This window comes from Rhinolophus sinicus, chromosome 4 (genome assembly GCF_057876585.1).
Source record: "Rhinolophus sinicus isolate RSI-liver-muscle chromosome 4, RSI-T2T, whole genome shotgun sequence".
Lineage (NCBI taxonomy): Eukaryota > Metazoa > Chordata > Mammalia > Chiroptera > Rhinolophidae > Rhinolophus > Rhinolophus sinicus.
In genome coordinates this window covers 93,566,195-93,585,448 of record NC_142504.1, presented here as the reverse complement: position 1 = coordinate 93,585,448, position 19,254 = coordinate 93,566,195, and positions in this window count along the sequence as shown.

Below are 19,254 nucleotides of genomic sequence, written 5' to 3'. Positions count from 1 at the left end.
CTGCATCCCTGACGAGACTTTATTGCATTGCTAACAATTCTGCTCCCAATTCCAATGTGTGGATTTTTTCCTCACACCACCAGGCAATTCTCTGATACAAGCTGGGCATTCTACAATTCAACTCAATTCTGACACTATTTACCTGGAGATAGCATTATCTCCAAAGGTTCAGGGCTCAGTCCCACAAGACCACTCCACTACAGATGCCAATTGCAACTGCAGGTTGTTACCTGTGCTTCTGACTAACTGGCTGTAAATCAGAGCTTCCCACGACCTTCTCCCTAGGGTCTGATTAATTTGTTAGAGCAACTCACAGAACTCAGAGAAATATTTTATTTACTAGATTACTGGTTTAATGTAAAAGAATATAATTCAAGAACAGCCAATTGGAAGAGCTGCATAAGGCAAGCTACATAGGAAAGGGCGTGGAGCTTCTATGCCTTCTCCAGGTAAGCCACTCTCCCTGAAATCTCCATGTGTTCACCAATCCAGAAGCTCTCCAAAGCCCATCCTTTTGGGTATTTTTTATGGAGAATTCATTACATAGGCACGACCCATTAAATCATTAGCCATGGTAATTGATCTCAATCTCCAGCCCCACTCCCCTCCCTTGGAGTTCTGGAGGTGGGACTGAAAGTACCCCCATTCTTAGGTATTTTCTGAAAGTCATCTCATTCACATAATAAAAGACAACTTTATTGTTCTCATCACAGGAAATTCCAGAAGTTGTTGGAACTTGGAGCCAGGACAGAAACAAAGACCAAACATAGATTTATTACTTCTGTTTGGCCTGCCTCACCCTATGAGTCCCATTCCATCTACTCTTAGAACTTCCCTCATTCCTTGTCCATTATCACCAGTTTGAATCCCTTTCGCAACACTGTATTCATGAATTATACAAACTCCTTAGATCTAATTCAGGAAGCACTTCTTGTAACACTTGCCATTATCCTATGACGTATGCTGTGATTCATGCCTGACCATCACACTTTGCTTTTTTCATCTCTCTAAGAAAACCAATGGAGGACCAGCCTAGGCACATCTTGGCCAACTCCTTCGTGAATGACATTCTTGCCATTTGTACCCTCTCTTCTCCAGTTAAAGCTAGACAGAGTCCAAGCATTTCCACTAAGGTGACGACTAATACCATTTCTTTCAGGCAAGTCAAAGTCACAGAAAATGTTTTTATGAGCATGGGCTCTGGAGTCAGGCTGCTAGCATTGAATTCTGGCTCAGCTATTTACTGGCTGTGTGAGCTTGAGAAAAACACAACTTTTTTCTGCTTCATTTTTGTTCAACTGTAAAATGGGTCATAGCAATTATTACCCTACAGAGCAACTGGGAGGATCAAAAAAGGAAACACACATAAAACACTTAAAGTGATACTTGGAATATAGTAAGTATCCCCTGAAAATATTATCTAGACCTACAAATGGAAATAAATTGGCAATTGCTTATGAAATCTAGCCTACACATGAGGATGCTTGGCCAAAGAAGCATAGAAAATAAAACTGTAACTTCTGAAAATGTAGATATAAGATTAGAATGGCTCCAGATTAAGGCTGAATTGTTAATGAATTTTGTGCTATAATTTTCCTTAAATTTCTTCTAAAACAGGGGTAATATCACTGTGGATGGCAGGGCAGGAGCCAGTTATCCTTGACTTTTGGAAAGGAAAAAATGTGGGGCTCCAACACACTGAGTAGATTATTTTCCTCTTTGGGCTCTACCTCTACCCGGTTGTCTTTCATTATCAACTCAGAGGTTTGGACTGGATGACCCCTTACACAGCTCAGTGATTATTTATTTCTAGACATTCAACAATGTCAAATTTCTGTGCTGAAAGCATTGAATAATTCAAATATGAAACAGTTGCTTCCCTAAAAGACCTCATTTATCCTTAAAGATGTGTGGCATAAAGGTATGAGAATCTTAATAGCAGCATATGACAGTAATGCACAACTGTGTATGAATTTGTTACATGGACAACAAATGGATCATATTGTGACAAGGAAAGACTTCCTGTAGGACATGGAAATTGGATGGAGGTACCAACGCCATCAGTTTAGGCTGTTTGTTTTCTCAAAAGCACACAGCCAGTTTGAAATGCTGATTGCATAGGAACATGACTGCCAACTCCAGCCAGCAACAGATTCCTGTCATTAGTAATAAATGACCATGGCAGTCTTGAAAATGAATAGCATCCAGAGTTAGCGGATGGCTCTATGCCAGACAATGTTTGTTTACGTGCAGCAATTAGAGCCCAGCTGCTGTAGGAGGACAGTATATTCCCAGCTGCACCTTAGGCACTGTGGCCTTTCATTAAGAGTCTGCCCTCAAGAAATTGGATTTATATGAACTGAAAGAGATGGACCTTGCAAAGATGCATCCAAAATGCCACATAAAATTATAACCCCCCACTGGCTCAACCTGACGTCCCAATCATGGCAGCCTGAATAGTGGCAGAATTCATTCATTCAACAAATAAGGACTTGCACTGGGTCAGCTACAGGGTAACACAGAAAATGTCCTTGACTCAACGGAACCATCATGAACTTAACATTTGGGGTGTAGACCCAAACTTCTTTTTACGAGTAGTTTTAATTGTAAGAGCTTCAATTCAACTAGGAATTGAAATAGTATGAGATCGTGGGGGAAAAGGGAGAGGAAAAGATGGTAAAATATGGGAAGAGGGAGCCATAGTTGGAAACTGGAAGACGGTCATCTGGGAAGTAAAATGAAACTCCAAAATTACAGTCCTGGATCAGAGGGAATGGTTTTATCATGGAGAGTCTGGCAGGATGCATTTATACTATCAGTGTTGTTTTTATCCTATTTCTCCATATCCATTCCTCTATATAACAGTTGTCATCCTTTCACTTAGGGGGATGTGGAGTGGACTTGTAGTCCAAGGGATTTGCCATAGGGTAGGAGGCAGAATCGGTTGAGAAGATACTTCCCACCTGATATTTCATTTCTAAAACAATATTAACAACACCAACAACAACAAAACCACACTTACCGAGAAGATTATCCTAAGTGCCCTGGACAGAGGCCATTTTAGAGACCTTCTGGCCCTGTAAATGAATGGTATCATGAATTCACTTTTTTGGCCTCGTGAGCCATTTGATTTGATGATCGCTAAAACTGGATTGGAGAAGAGATGGGTGACTTCTGAGGAGAACTGAAGAGAAAGGACCCCGGATGACTGGTGAAGCACATTTCTGCTCTCTAATCTTTGGCAGTATCCTAGGGAAGGAGGAGATACTTGGAAGCATCTGGGTGCTTGGAGAAAAGCAAATTCCAGACCTCACCAAAAAATGCTGAATCCATTTCAAGGCTCAGAAAGAGTGGTGATTCAAGACTTAAAGGACCATGCGAGTTGAGCCAATAGCCTTTTCCACAATTAACAGAATGACAAAAGACCCATGGCCAGATGAGCCTCCCTGGAAAATTATCTCTGCCTATCAACATGGAACCCTGGCAGCATTCTTGGCAAGTTTGTGGGGCGCAAAGCTCAAACGACCTAATGTAAAATCTCCCACCAACCTCAGCATGTCAGATTTGGAAACTAAACTGATTAAATTAAGAAAATAAATAAAAGCCATATTTCTTGCAAACTGAAAGCATGGAATTGGAATTGTCTCTCACTACTGAGACTGATGAAGAAACTGAGAAGAAAGGGTTCCATTTTTTCCTGAGTCAAGCTCCAAATATTAATCACATCCAAATGACATATTTTCCTGACGGTTTTTAAGAAATGCATTTCTTAAAAAAAAAAAAGAAAAAAAAGAAAAAAAAAACAGAGAAAAGAAATTCATTCCAACAAGTAGCTATTTTAAAAATAGCTAATTGGGAAGTTCATTTAACAACATTTCTCAGTCTTTAGAAAAGAAGGAAACACATCATCCCATTGACAGTAGTATTGGTACCTTCTTGGTGATACCGAACTGGATGTCCTTCCCTTGTGGGCTTTCTAATCACACAGAACCAGAAGCAAGTAAGCTCACAGGGGTTCCACAAGCTACCTGACAAGCTCCTGACTCTCATGGACTCAACAGCGTCAGGCTCAATGTACTGGATTACACTTAGCTGGCCCCAAGGCAGCCTTTAAAATCCCATCTTTTTTTCTGATAGTGTGACCTATTAAAGTGCCCCCAACAGCACACACGCATCAGCTGCTTGTATGCTCCAAAGGAGATAACATTGCAAATAAGAGGGCTGAGTTATCTGGCTTCATCACATTTAATGTGTCTTTTGAAGTTAAAAACAAGATTATCCTGCGAATGCTTGGCAAGCCAAGGTTAATCCTCAGCTTCCTAAGGAAACATAAAAGAAGATCCTTAACACTCAATATTCGCTCATGATTTTGTGTGTTATTATTTCCAGAGGTGAATTTGGTGCTTCAGTGTTGAAACCCATAGCATCACTATTCTACATGACGCTGTACTGATTATAACAACAAGGCATTTTTTTTTTCCCTATGAAATGTCTGCATTGGTCTTTTTTAAATATCAGATCCACTGAAGATTTTGAATAGTGTTGCCTCAGTTTTGAGGAACTGGAAACTTCAAACTGTGGTTTATGGCAATCAATGTCAAACAGAGATAATAATATTAATAGTGTGATTTTCTGTGGTAGAGTATGTTGCCAAATGGATATCCTTGTCTTGCAAAATAGAAAGCCAGCATGTTCTGCTTCCCAAAAACCTGTGGCTTCTTTGTGATTCAACATGTAGGAAAAACATGGGGCAATCGACATGATAGACAAAAAAGGCTGGTGCTGAATGAAGAACTCATTACTTATTTGTAGGCCATTCTAATCCTGATTATCATGTCAGAATCAGAAGAGACTGGGGCTAAGGAAGACCTTTTATATGATCTGTAGGCCTGATAGAACTTTAGAACTGATTTATTAAATCATAAAATATATTGGCCTAATTTTGATTAGATTATTTCTGGTTCATTGATGCAAAGACCTTGCATTTCTCAAGTGGGCATGGGTTAAAGATTTTCTTGTAATTTTAAACTAAACTTCCAAAATATCTGGTAAAATGCTTTAATCTATTTGTATGCCTATCTATCAGTATACATACATATATGTCTCAGGAAAAAATGAAGCTTATAATAGAATCATTTAAAATTAAACTCTCAAAACAATGCTTCAAATGTACCTGGAATTCAATTTATAGATGTAACTGAGTGATGACACGAAAAGGTCAATACTTTTGAAAGAAGAGTTTATTGTTACAATTCCTCAGAGGAGAAGGCACACCATACCACACAGAGCCACAGGAAGAAGCACCAGAGTTGGCCAGAAGACAGAAGGGGTGAGGGAAAAGGATGGGTGAGAGCCATTATTACCATAGTGGTGGGACATTGGTGGGTGGGGACATCCTCTGTTAGACCCGAAGAAAAAGCCAGATGTTAAGGTTTGTCTTGAGAGTTTTTGATATGATTTTTGTTCACCTATGAAAACACAGGAATGGTGTGGATGTGAACAGGTCTGGTCAATAGTTTGGCCCATGCTTCAAAGATGCCAAATCATCAATTATAGAGAATTAATATTGATTTTAAAATGTAGACTAACATTAAACAACTTACATGTCTTTTCTACATATTTACCAATGAATGGTCTTTCAACTATTTGAAATTCTGCTTCCTGTATATGCTTTAGAAAAACTTAGAAATCTTCACAAGCTTGTTTTCTTCAACAACAATAACTAAATTAATTACACTTCATTTTTTTCTTCCCTTGAATGCATGAGGAAATAATTCATATTTTCCTCTCTCAGATTAATGTTCTGTTTCATCATTGTTCCTAAACTGCTCCCTAACTGTCCTAGGTAGCATTTTGAACCATGTAACCTCATTTTACAGCAGTGAATTATATACTTTGATAGAAAGCATTCATTTTATTAAAATATTTCATTCCATACTAACCACAAACTATTCAGCAACACTTAAAACACTGCTATTTTGCTTCTGTTAAGGTTGGGAATTGCTTCTGGTTAAATGCGTACTTAAATTGCTGTTTGTTGGTTTGTTGGTTGTGTGTGTGTGTGTGTGTGTGTGTGTGTGTGTGTGTGTGATTTAAAAGGTTCAATTAGTATTCCGTAATAATCTGCTCATCACATAGAAACAGCACCTAAGCAGAGGGCTTGACATTCAGAATCAATACTGTGCTAAACATTGAAGTGTCACAGCAAATACCAATAGGCCCGACCTCGTTCACGTGCTGGGCAGAATCTAATTGGCAATGCAACCAGAATGACCAATTTGTGTCCAATTTCCTCCCACCAGATCTTTCACCCTCACTCACATCCAGATGCTGAAATATCACAAGGTCAACAAATACAGAGGCCCACATTGGCTCAGTTCACTTGAGCTCCCCAGGAGGGCAGTGGCTCACCCCAAATCACAAAGGACTTAAACTCAAGCTGTTCTGTGTGTCTGATACTCCTTGTCCAAGTACACAGGCTTTTCCTCCTTTTTTTTTAATTTGATGCTTTTATTTTTGATGTGATAAAATAAGACTTTGAAAAAAAATAATGATAAAACTAATTGAACATGAAGAAAAAAAGTTGGTAGTTACTAAACAACATCCATAGTACTACCAAGTCAAATGCAGATGTGAGCTATAACTTCTTCGGGTTTAGTAGACATTGCCAAAATAACCTTATAATTCAAGCATTCAGATGTTCCAGGTAATAAGAAGCAGGGCAGTGTTCTGGAAAGAGCAGGGGACTAGGATATGAAGACAGGAAGTCCTCACACTCTCCTTATTTTCTCTTTATCTTTAATACCTCTCTGGACCTCAGTTTCCCTCTTGATCAAGTGAAGAAAATTATCCATATCCTGCCTACCTTGTAGTGATCAAATTAGATAATTAGAAAGTGTCATGCAAACATAACACATTCATTATTAGTGTTGTTTCCCTCTGCAAGTTCATTTGTTTTAAAGTTTGGGTATACACTAGCTAAACACTTCTTTAAAAGAATACAGTTGAGTTTAGTCAAGCAGCTAGTTGTGGACTGATGAATAGCTATTTGTATTGGCCATGCCTTATTTTAAGTAGATTGTCTATACAAATATTATCTTAAAACAAATATTACAAATATTATCTTATTACAAATATTATTTTAAAACAGTACATTTCGTATCTCAAATCAGACCAGTCTTTCAGTAGCATTGTTGCACAGATAATCCCTGATAACACAGTCTTGATTTCTCAAAACACTGGCTCAGAATTCAAGTATCGCAAGGGATAATGAGCATACTTGTATCAACCCAAAACAACATCTGGCAGTCCAGGAGACCAAGGCATCTGAATCCAGGCACTTCCCACCCTAGCCCACGAGTCAATACAAAGCTCTATCAGTGGTATTAGAGGGCTATGCAGGTGGGAAGCCAACAATGTCATTAGTAGTGTCTACTTATGTGAATTTGTATCCACTATGTATAAATCCATTTGTAAGAATGGAAAATATGATGAAGACATACTCCCTTGTGAAAAACTATCTGTGAAAGGAAACTACTCACTGTGAAAAATTCCCCAGGCATTCATCAACAAGGTCCTCATCCCGGGCCTATCCCACAATAGCACATTCTTTCTCATTATAGGTACTGGGTTCAATAGTGTCTCCTTAAAATTCGCATCCAACCAGAGCCTGTGAATATAACCTTAGTTGGATATAGAGTCCTTTCAGATGTAGTAATATTATGATGAGGTCATACCTAAACTAGGGTGGGTAGTCATGTAAGAAGAAAGAAATCTGGAAACAGAGAAATATAAGAGAAAATGGCACGTGAAGACAGAAGCGGAGACTGGAGTTACGCAACTACAAGCCAAGGAATGCCACGGATTGCTAGCAAATAACAGGAGCTACGAAGAGGAGAGAAGAATTCTGTCCTAGACTCTTTGGAGGGAGCACGGCTTTGCCAACAACTTGATTTCAGACTTCTAGCCTCCAGTGCTGTGAGAGAATAAATTTCCATTACTTCAACACACCCAGTTTATGAAACATTGTTATAACAGCCCTGGGAAGCTAATATACTAAGGGAATTACAACCTGTTATTTATTTATTTATTTATTTATTTATTTATTTATTTATTTATTTATTTATTTATTTTAGAGCAAATGTCATTTAGATAGCCAGGGAGATTCCAAGTCAAGTTGTTGTCCTTTCAGTCTTAGTTGTGGGGAGCGCAGCTCAGCTCCAGGTCCAGTTGCCATTGTTACTTGCAGGGGGCGCAGCCCGCCATCCCTTGCAGGAGTCGAACTGGCAACCTTGTGGTTGAGAGGATGCACTCCAACCAACTGAGCCATCCCGGAGCTCAGCGGCAGCTCAGCTCAAGGTACCGTGTTCAATCTTAGTTGCAGGGGGCAGAGCCCACCATCCCTTGCAGAACTCGATAAACTGAACTGGCAACCTTGTGGTTGAGAGCCCACTGGCACATGTGGGAATGGAACCGGCAGCCTTCGGAGTTAGGAGCATGGAGCTCTAACCGCCTGAGCCACCGGGCCGGCCCCATGTCTTGCCTACTTTTATTAAGCATTTCTTAAGTGCTTCGCATTAAACCAAATCTTCAGGATTCCAAGTTGGACAAAGGTAATAATGGTTCCTGCCCTCCTTGCCATTTAAATTCATATTTACTTGATCCTGGGATTCATACCTTGACCCACCTGCTGGGTTCCTGTGTGGCCTCTAAGCCTCACCTGACCAGGGCAAACTCATGTCAGAATATCAAGCTCCTCACCACACCTTTACCAACCAGGGCCACTTACATTTGCCCAGTTCACTGCATTAGACTTAGAACCTTCTGATGGATGAGGATCCTTGGCTAGCATCTATCAGTCTTCTCTCCTTAGAGCTAGAGTCTCCTCCTAAATAATTCATTCAATCTGTCAAGCAGGCACTGAATATTTATTTAGAAGTTACTGTGTGCCAGAAGCCATTCTAAAGATACGGTGCTAAACATGATAGATATAGTTTCTCCTGTCATGGAGCTTGGAGTCTACATTAATAGACCAAGACAAAGAAAATAAAAAAGAAGTACAAAATAAAAATCCAAGTAGAATACATATAAAGAAAATAACTACAGGACTAAGATAGTCTATTAAAAAAAAAGAGAGAGAGAGAGAGAGAGAGAGAGAGATGAAAAGAGATTGACAGAGGAGATTGGGGAAGCTCTTCCCAAGGAGATGTCATTTAAACTGATATCAAAAGTAACTAGCCCTGCAATATGGTTAAAATAGACAGGGCCAGAGAAATACAAAGACCCTGAGGGACTGCACAACATAGTATATTCCAAAAACTGAAAGAAGATACATAATTAGGGCATAGTTGATGAATGGAAAAAGTGACTGTATTAGCTTCCTCCTGCTACTGTCGTAAATTACCATAGACATTTGTGGTCTAAAACAACATAAATTACAATTCCGGAGGTCAAAAGTCTGAAATGGGTCTCACGGGGCTAAAATTAAAATGTCATCAGAACTGTATTCCTTTTGGAGGCTCAAGGGGAGAATCTATCCCTCGCCTTTCCAGAATCTAGACGCTTCCTCTATTCCTAGGCCTGTGCTTCCCTTCCAGCAATCATATCATTCTAGTCTCTGCTTCCATTATAACACTTCCTTCTTTGATTCTGACTTCCCTGCCTTCCCATTCTAACAAGGACCCCTGTGATTCTATTGAGCCTACCCACGTAATCCGGACTAATTTTCCCATCTCAAGATCCTTAACTTAATTACATCTGCAAAGTTCTCTTTGCTATGTAAGGTAACATATGAATATATTTTTAGGGATTAGGACATAGACATTTTGGGGGCCATTCGTCTACCCACCACAGTTACATAGATCAGTACGTATTAGAGAGCTGTGAGAGTCCAGAGCATCAGGGAATATAGGTTATGGTAAATAATTTGGATTTTTTTTTTTAATAAAAATAGGAAGCTATGGAAGGTTTTAAGAAAGAAAGTATTTTCCAACTTACATTTTTAAAAAGATCACCTACATCACTATGTGGAAAAGGATCCAAGATGGGAGAGAGGACTAATTGGAATCAAGGAGAAAAGATGTTATCCCTATAAATTGGGTAAGAGATGATAGATGTCCAGACTAACATGGAGGCAGTAGAGATGAACAGCCAAAGGAAAATCTAATTATATGATCTGAACTAGATAGTAAATTATATGAGCGAACAAAAGAGCAAGAATTAGTCAAGGAAAGTAAAAGCGAAAATTAATGAATTGGACTATGTTAAACAAAAGCTGCACAGCAAAAGGAACCATAAATAAAACAAAAAGGCAAACAAGCAAATTAGAGATGATATGTGTAAATAACATTTCTGCTAAGAGGTTGATATCAAAAATATATAAAGAACTCAGACAATTCAACACCAAAAAAAAGAAAACAAACAGTCCGATTAAAAATGGGCAGAAGACCTAAATAGACAATTCTCCCAGGAAGACATACAGATGGCCAACAGATATATGAAAAGATACTCAACTTCACTAGCTATTAGGGAAATGCAAATCAAAACCACAATGAGATACCATCTTGCATCTGTTAGAATGGCTATTACCAACAAGATAAGTAATAACAAGTGTTGGAGAGGTCGTGGAGAAAATGGAACCCTCACACACTGTTGGTGGGAATGCACGTTGGTAGAGCCACAATGAAAAACAGTATGGCGTTTCTTCAAAAAATTAAGAATAGAGTGATCATATGACCCAGCAATTCCTCTTCTGGGTATCTACCAAAAATTCTAAAAACTTTTATCCATAAAGAAATATGTACCCCTATGTTCATTACAACATTATTCACGGTGGCCAAGACATGGAAACAACCAAAGTGTCCTTCGATAGATGACTGGATAAAGAAGATGTGGTACATCTATACAATAGAATATTACTCAACCATAAGAAAAGATGAAATGCTGCCATTTGCAACAACATGGATGGATCTTGAAAATATCATGGTAAGCAAAATAAGTTAGATGGGAAAAGTCAAGAACCATATGATTTCACTCATAGGAGAGACACAAAAACTGAAAGCAACAAACAAGACCAACAGAAACTCATAGCCACAGACAACAGTATGGTGGTTACCAGAGGGAAAGGGGGGTTGGGAGGGGTAGAAAGGTGTGTGATGAGACAAGTAAAGAGTTAACAGGAAAGCGCTTGTGAGTTGGCAGAATGGGACAGGCAAAGAGTTAACAGAAGCAAGCTTGTGGGCTAACAGGAGCAAGCTTAAACATTAACTGCTTGGCTCTGACTCCCCTAGCTAGCACTGCACCTGCAGGCTGACAAACACCTTACATTCATCATAGATCGGAACAGAGCAGTTCCCAATCTCAACAGCAACGCCCTGCAAGCTGATATCCATCATAGATGGGAACAGGACAGTTCCCAGGAGAAGACAATTGTAATGGCAGCCACCCTCTGCAAGCTGACAAGCACTCTACATCCTGCATGGAAAAAATATAAAACCCCAGGACTCCTTTTCATTGGTGCAGCTGTCCCCCATTGGACTCTACCCTGGCTAAACTCTATCTGCTAGTGTCTCTCTCTTACCTCTCTATCTCCACAGCTCTCCCTCTCAGACTTCCCTGGCAAAACTTCTGCCAGTTCCAAACAGAAATAACTCTCTCTCTCTCTCTCTCTCTCTCTCTCTCTCTCTCTCTCTCTCTCTCTCTCTCTCTCTCTCTTCCTCCCTCTCTCTTGGAGTTTCAAGATCTTCAACAGCTGTCCTTATTAGGCTCTGTCCTGGCAAAACTTTCCTTAGCCAGAACTGTCTCTCTCTTTGTCTTTCAACAAATCTTTGCTTACCCTTGCAGAGTCTCATAAATACTTTTACATTCTGCAAATGACCAGGGGTTATTGGGTGGTGACACCAAGACAGGAATAAAAGATGTCAAATACATAGGGATGGAAGGAGATTTGACTTTGGGTGGTGACACACAATGCAATATACAGATGATATATTATAGAATTGTACACATGAAATCCATATAATTTTATTAACCAATGTAACTGCAATAAATGTAATAAAAATAAATAAATGAATTAAGGATGACCTAGATTTTAAAAAAATCTAGTTTATGATGGTGCTATTTCCTGAAATGGGAAAGATTAAGGGAGAAGTCAGGGAGAGATTTAGAATTCTATTTGGGCATGTTATATTTTAATTGTTGATGAGAAAGCCAAGGAGAGATATTCTATCATTAGTTTAAGGTATGATTGTGGAAATCAGAGGAGGAACTGAACTGAAGAAATAAATCTGGAAGTCATCCAAGTAAAGGTAACCTTTAAATTGATTGTGATTAAGGAAGTCGCTTAAGAAGAAAATACAAGTGAGGGGGTACAGGAGAGGGAGAAGAAGAAAAGAGAAGAGGGAGAGAGAAGAAAAAGGAGGGAGAAAGGAGAGGGAAGAAGGAGGGAGAGTTCTCAGCATAATTGATTCCCTGAACTCCTAGACTCCATTGTTAGACTCTGACCTCTCTACACTTGGCCTCTTACGTCTATGACTGATTCTTCCAGCCATTTCCTAATTACATTCCCACCCTGTGGGGATCTTATACAAGGCTGCTCTTACCCATTTAAACTCAAATTCCAGCTTTTATTTACATGCTCCTTACTGTCACTGCCTGTAATTCCTAGTCTTCATTAAATTTTCGATGTTCCTCAGCTAGTGACTTCCAAATTAAACTACCTCCCATCTAACAATTACTGATTAAAATTCTAATCCTTTCTAGGAGAAAAACCTCAGGCTCCCAGATAAATCCTGGGATTACCCCCAAGACCTTTCAGAAAATGGAAAATTTATCAGTCACAGAATCCAATAAAGTCAGAAGAGAGTTTTGAGAACTCCAGTCTAATGAACTTTTTCTTACATGTGGGGAAACTGAGGCCTCAAAATATATTCAGTGTTTTATAGACAGATGAAGAAGAAGAACTAAAACTCAGGCAGCAAAAACCTTCATATGACAAGGATGCTTCCTGCTAAACCATGTTATTTTTAGAAAGCTAGAAATAGCAATTGGATACCAACATGTTCTCACCCCCACAGAGACAATGATAAGAACAGTTATGGAATCTCAGTGCTTTTTCTGTACTTTGTAAGACTTAAAAAAAATAAATAAATAAATAAAAAATTTAAAAAAAAATCTTGGTGATGATTAAGCCCTCAGCTATCTCTTTAAATGAAGAAAGAAATCAGGGATAATTGTGCTATCCTACCTAGAAGAAAAAGCCAGAAGTTGTCTCTATCATGTTATGCTAATGAAAGATGCCCACTCTAACTCTAGAGACTTAAATCCTTCTCTTCTAGAGAAGGGCAACACTCTAAGCCTCAATGCATGTTTGGAGAGTGCATCAGAGAGACGATAATTCAATTGCCATGACCAATTCAATCTTGGACCCTCCTTCCAACAGTGTCCAATAATCATCAATTGTAAACGTGATTTTTTTTTTTTTTTTCTGGCTCCGCTAAGAACTTATCTAAGACCAATAACCAATCTCATAAGTCACCAAACAGTTGACAAAGGATAATGACTTTCAGTCAATCTGAAGTAGGGGATAGATTCAAACCAAAGACATAAAAGGGAAAGTCCTCTACCCAGTGTTCATTATGCAGCCTTTAGGTAGTAAATTTATGCTTAATGCACTTGTATATTTGAAAGCTGAAAAGATTTGAGCAATAATTAATCTTCAAGGATGCATTTAGCTGTAACTTTTCCTGGAAGCTTTTCCCTCAACCCACTTTGGGAAGTGGCATTCACAAATTTATCCACAAAATCATGCTGTGCTTGCCTAACCCCTGACTGTGTGTCCAGGGGTTAGACAAGAAAACATATTTTTGTAGAGCTCACTGGAGCAGCAAAGAAAAATTCAAGTTGGAGGTACATGATAATATTAGAGTTTTGGTGGTATACATATCACCAAATATATATATAATAAATAATATATAATAAATATAAATATATAAAACATATATCATATGTATGTATATATAATATATATAATGCATGTATATATGTATATACATGCATTATATATATATATATATATATATATATATATATACACACACACACACATAAATATATTGCTGAGAAAGTTTCTGTGGTAGGTGTGATAGGGATTTTTATTTTTTTATATCACTCAGTGTTTTCCAAATCCATTACTTATAAGCTCTCTATAAGGTAACACATACGAGGTCTGACAATTAAGTTCACGAACTCATCGCAGAAAAAATGCTGCATAACTCATTGCTGAATATCACTACGATCACCTTCAAAGTACTCCCCTTGGGAAGCTATGCACCAATGCCAGTGTCTAGTCTACCCTTCAAAGCAAATTTGGAACTCTTTCTGGAATAACCATCAGAGCTGTGGTCATATTACTCTTGATGTCCTGAATGTCACCAAAATATCTTCCTTTCAGTATTTCCTTTATCTTCAGTTGAAGAAAGAATCATTGGGGCCCAGATCAGGTGATTAGGGAGGGTGTTCCAATACAATTATTTGTTTACTGGCTAAAAACTCCCTCACAGACAGTGCCATGTGAGCTGGTGCATTGCCGTGATGCAAGAGCCATGAATTGTTGGCAAAAAGTTCAGGTCGTCTAACTTTTTTATGCAGCCTTTTCAGCACTTCCAAATAGTAAACTTGGTTAACTGTCCAGTTGGTACAAATTCATAATGAATAATCCCACTGATGTCAAAAAAGGGTAGCAACATCCATCGTTGCAACAAAGTCCGTGATCTTAATTATCAGACCTTCATATATCCATTATTATAAACACATTGAAACTTTTGGTCAAGAATAGTCTACTATTAATAGGTTTTCTTTTAAACTATTCATAATCACTGAGGTTTTTGGTGGAGAACTGCATACCTATGTTGTTAAAAGGTGTGAAGCTCTTTGCAGACCACAGACATATTTGCAGAATATTTCAAGCAGGAGGAGATGTGAGAACTCTCCATTCAGGCCTCTTGTTTTGTGAATAAGAGAACTGAAGCCAGTGACGTCATCAAAATGGCAGCGTGAGGTGAACCTCTGGAAATCTCCCCTGGAATTTACAACAAATTGAAAAACTATAACTCCCCAAAGGACTCCCTGCACGGCAGACAGGCAAGACGAAGAGTCTCACCACTGAATTCACCTAAAGGTCGACAAATTGCGCGAGCAGGGGAGGAGGGAAGGGAGAAGTGCAGAGATGGGACCCGCAGGCCCAGGACGCAGACCTAGCTCAGTGCTCCAAGCTCGCTGCATCCCGGAACTACCACAGCTGTGGGAGAGGGAAGAATTCAGACTGCTAGGGCTCCACTTATGGCCCACAGGGCTGAGGGGGCAGCATAAAACACGGCTGAACCCAGCACTCAGACCTCGGAAAAAAGACTGAGGGAAGAAGGCTGAAAAATGTGGTTTAAGCCCTCAATGCCAAGCATAGAACAGAAGCCTTAGGCACTAAGACTAGCCAGGCCCTCCCTACCTTCCCAGAGCTCACCCCACCGCCACCTGCCCAGTGCTAGAAGCGGAACAGTAGCAGTGTCAGATCAAAAGAACAGAATATTTGCAGTTCTGAGAATGGTGGTTTGCAGACACAGATTCACAGCCCAGCTAGTTCCAACAAAGGGGAAGGAGCTGTGGAAGCAGGACTGGCTATGGTGGTGGTCGCCGCCATTGCTCTGGGACACATCTCACAACCCACACCGCCCCTGTCCCCACCTATCTGGGTGGATCCCTGCAGGAGTAAACAGAACTACTGAAACACAGGCTCTGAATCTGGTGCAGGAAGAGCTTTGGAATTTCAAAAGCTCTCTGTATCCCCACACGGACACGGTGCCATATAACCCAGGCAAACTGTTAACAGAGGAGAAGCCTGCCTTCCAGGGAATCCCCCCATTGTGTGAGAAGCTGAAATAGCGCAGAAAAAACATAAAACTACAGTGTGAGAGAGAAAAAAAGGCTCCAGTTAGAGAGAAAATAAAACATTCTACCAACATGTACTGGAAAACAAAAGAAAGACCTCTTCCTATCAACCCATGTCAGAACACACTCCTGTAGATGTCTAGGAAGAGAAATAATAAATCACTAATTGCCAAGAATAACCAAGGCAATAAGATAGTTCAGAAAGAAAGTGAAAAGTCTCCAGAAAATGAACTTAAAGATATGGAAATATGTTACTTAAATGACAGAGAATTCAAGTTTGCAGTTCTGAAAAAACTCAACGAGATGCAAGAAAACATAGGTAGGCAGTTTAATGAACTCAGAAACACAATCAAAGAACAATATGAACATTTTAACAAAGAGACTGAAATTTTAAAAAATAACCAAATAGAATTTCTGGAGATTAAGAACCCAGTAGAAGAAATTAAGAATGAAACAGCCAGCTTAGGTACTAGAGTTGACCAGATGGAGGAAAGAATCAGTGACATAGAAGATAGAAAGCTGGAAATGACATGGATGAAAGAAGAAAGAGACTTGAGACTTAAAAGAAATGAAAGAATGCTACAAAAACTTTCTGACTCCATCAGAAAGAGCAATATAAGAATAATGGGCATACCAGAAGGAGAAGAAAGAGAGAAGGGAACAGAGAGTATATTCAAATAAATAGTCGATGAGAACTTCCCAAACTTGTGGACAGAACTGGATCTTCAAATCCAAGAAGCAAATAGAACACCTAATTACCTCAACCCCAACAAGCCTTCTCCAAGGCACATTGTATTGAAGCTATCAAAAATCATTGACAAAGAAAGAATCCTCAAGGCAGTCAAGGAAAAGAAGACGGTAACCTACAAAGGAAAGCCCATTAAATTATCATCAGATTTCTCAGCAGAAACTCTACAAGCCAGGAGGGAGTGGAACCAAACATTCAAACTATTGAAAGAGAGAAATCATGAGCCAATAATAATATACCCAGCAAAGATAGCCTTTAGATATGAAGTCGGAATAAAGACCTTTCCAGACATACAGAAACTGGGGGAATTTTCTAATACGCAACCTGCACTACAAGACATACTAAATGAGGCTATTCGACCACCATTAACAGGGACAATTTGTGGTAACCAAAACATAAAAAACGGGAGAGTAAAGGCCTGAACTGGAATATGGGAATGGAGAAAGTAGGCATGCTGAAGAAAATGGAATACTCTAAATATCAAACTTTCTTTTACATAAACCTAAAGGTAACCACTCAAAAAAAAAAAAAAAAAAAAAAAAAAAAAAAAAAAAAAATCTAGAACTGAAATATATAGTGTAATAAAAGAAGAAACAAAGGGAAACGTCATAGAATATCACCACACATAAATAATAGACAACAACAAAAAGGCAAATAAACAATGGAGACACAGTCTTACTAGAAAACTAAAGAAAAAATGACAGTAAATCCTCACATATCAATAACCACCCTAAATGCAAATGGACTGAACTCACCAATAAAAAGGCACAGAGTAGCAGATTGGGTAAAAATAACTAACCCCAACCATACGCTGTCTCCAAGAGACACATCTCAACTACAAGGACAAGCATAGACTAATAGTGAAAGGGTGGAAATTGACACTCTATGCAAATGGTATCCAGAGAAAATCAGGCGTAGCTATACTGATATCAGATGAAACAGACTTCAGGGTGAAAAAAGTAATAAGAGACAAAGATGGACATTTCATAATGGTAAAGGAGACTATACAACAAGAAGACATAGTCATCAATATTTATGCCCCCAATCAGGGAGCACCAAAATATACCAAGCAACTACTAACAGAACTAAAGGGAGAAATTGACCAATACACAATTATAGTAGGGAACCTAATACATCATTGACAGCTATGGATAGATCATCGAAACAGAAAATAAATAATGAAATAGCAGCTCTAAATGACACCTTAGATGAAATGGACATAATTGACATTTATAGATCACTTCATCCTAAAACATCAGACTATACATTTTTTTTCTTGTATACATGGAACATTCTCAAGGATAGACCATATATTGGAACATAAAACTAACCTCAGCAAATTTAAGAAGATTGAAATCATACCAAGCATATTCTCTGATCACAAGGCTTTGAAATTGGATATCAACTGCAAAAAGAAAGCAGGAAAAACCACAAATACTTGGAGATTAAACAACATACTTTTAAAGAACGACTGGGTCAAAGGAAAAATTAGAGGAGAGATCAACAGATACATAGAAACAAATGAGAATGAAAATACATCCTACCAAAATTTTTGGGATGCAGCGAAAGCAGTTTTAAGAGGGAAATTTATATCATTACAGGCCTATCTCAAGAAACAAGAAAAATTCCAAATAAGTAATCTCACGTTACACCTTAAAGAACTAGACAAAGAACAAAATGAAACCCAAGGTCAGCAGAAGAAAGGAAATAACAAAAACCAGAGCAGAACTGAATGAAATAGAGAACAAAAAGACAATAGAAAAAATTAATGTGACTAAGAGCTGCTTCTTTGAAAAGATTAACAAAATTGACAAACCCTTGGCTAGACTCACTAAGATAAAAAGAGAAAAGACACTAATAAACAAAATCGGAAATGAAAAAGTAGAAGTTATCACAGATGCCACAGAAATACAAAGGATCATCCAAGAATACTATGCAGGACTATATGCCACCAAATTCAATAGCCTAGAAAAAAATGGACAAGTTCTTAGAAACATATAGCCTTCCTAGGCTGAACCATGAAGAACTGGAAAATCTAAACAGACCGATCACCAGTAACGAAATTGAATCAGTCATCCAAAACCTTCCCAAAAGCAAAAGTCCAGGACCAGATGGCTTCACTAGTGAATTCTACCAAACCTTCAAAGAGGATCTAATACCAATCCTGCTCAAACTCTTCCAAATAATTGAAGAAGAGATAGTACTCCCTAACTCATTTTATGAGGTCAATATTACCCTGATACCAAAACCTGGTAAGGACAACACAAAAGAAGAGAACTATAGACCACTAACTCTGATGAATACAGATGCAAAAATTCTGAACAAAATTCTAGCAAATCGAATGCAACAATGCATTAAAAACATTATTCATCACGACCAAGTGGGGTTCATCCCCAGGGCACAAGGATGGTTCAACATATGCAGATCCATCAATGTGATACATCACAGAAACAAAATAAAGAACAAAAAGCATATGCAGAAAAAGCATTTGACAAGATACAACATCCATTTATGATTAAAACACTTAATAAAATAGGTATAGAAGGAAAATACCTTAACATAATAAA